The sequence below is a fragment of the Triticum aestivum genome, chromosome 2B (assembly GCF_018294505.1).
Source record: "Triticum aestivum cultivar Chinese Spring chromosome 2B, IWGSC CS RefSeq v2.1, whole genome shotgun sequence".
NCBI lineage: Eukaryota > Viridiplantae > Streptophyta > Magnoliopsida > Poales > Poaceae > Triticum > Triticum aestivum.
The window spans coordinates 735099601-735101278 of NC_057798.1; positions in this window are offsets into that span (position 1 = coordinate 735099601).

The following is a 1678-nucleotide window of genomic DNA, read 5'->3' on the forward strand; positions in this document are numbered from 1 at the left end:
GGTGCCCCCTCCGCCATATTCCACCTCGATCATATCGTCGCGGAGTTTATGCGAAGCCCTGCGCTGGTGGAGCATCATCATCGTCACCACGCCGTCGTGCTGACGGAACTCATCCCCGACACTTTGCTGGATCGGAGTCCGGTGATCGTCATCGAGCTGAACGTGTGCTGAACTCGGAGGTGCCGTACGTTCGGTACTTGGATCGGTCGGATCGTGAAGACGTACGACTACATCAACCGCGTTGTCATAACGCTTACGCTTATGGTCTACGAGGGTACATAGACAATACTCTCCCCTCTCGTTGCTATGCCATCACCATGATCTTGCGTGTGCGTAGGAATTTTTTTGAAATTACTACGTTCCCCAACAGAATTAACCCCATGGAAGTTTACTACTGAAGCGAAGCATATGTTTCGGTATCGTCGTCCGAAGGAATTGACTGCAGCGAATGGAAGTCGATGACAAAGTGAAGATGTAGTATTCATTTCGTTGTTCTTATTTCATTTATTTGAGTCATAGGACCTTCGTAGTATTAAGAGGGGTATAGGTTCTCGAAGCTTAGATCCGTTGTGATGCATAGCCAAATCCTATGAAAGTTGTGAGAGAAATCTCTTTGTGTTCCGAGCAAATACTTGCCAGCAAGAGACATCGATCTTCTTCACTGCAAGAGATTTGTCTCAGACTCAGGAGTTAGCATTACTTCTCCCTCAAGTAACGTTACCATTGGCCATTGGCTAGATCACGTGTCCAAAATGGTCATTTCCCATCAAGGAAGGCTGCGGCTATAAATAGCCACCCCGCTCCAACGTTATTCGTTGGCTGCTCTGCTTGAGATTTATGAGAAGATTGATTTGAGCAAACCCTCTCTGAGTGATTTGAGTTTAAGATCCATCAAGAGAAAAATCAAGAGCCCAAACTAAGATAGTGGTTTAGCATCACAGTAGTTCTGAGTTAGAGTTCTTGTACCTATTACTCTTGAGAGCTACGCACTCTCTAGACGGATAGGTTTCGACTCAAGTGTTGAAGAGTTGTTGTCTTCACTGAGGTAGATCTTCAACAACCAAGAGTGACTTTGGTTCGCGAAGGTTGACCGAAGGTTTGGAGATCACCGACAAGTATCTACCATCACGTATTCCTCTTGTTTTATTTCCTTGCGTTCACTACAAAAAAAAGACACATCCGTGACATTTTGGGCCGAACGAATTTTTTTTCTATCATACATATGACACTTCTTTGACGATAATTGTGACAAAACCCGGTATCATCATAGATGTGGTGGGCTCCTACTTCTATGACAAAAAATCATGACAAAAAAATGAGCTTTTCGTCCTGGGCGGGCCGGAGACGCAGCTGCATGACATTCTTTGGGCCGTCCATGACGGAAAAAACCGTTGTAGAAGCGAGGGTGAGGAAAATTTCGGGGAGTTCCCAGTTACGGTGGGAGGTCAGGGGCCGAGCGATGCGCGTTTCTCTCGTACATGTACGCGCGTGTGTGCGAGGCGTTGGCTCTAATTGAACCCGAGCGAGGCGTTGGGCTCTAACTGAACCCGAGCGATTGCACTGCAGGCTACGCGTTACTGAACCCGAGCGATCGATCGATGGCTGTTAACTGAACCCGATCGAGCGATTCCTTCGCTACTGCTGCTAACTGAAGTCGATCGATGTTGCCTCTGGGATG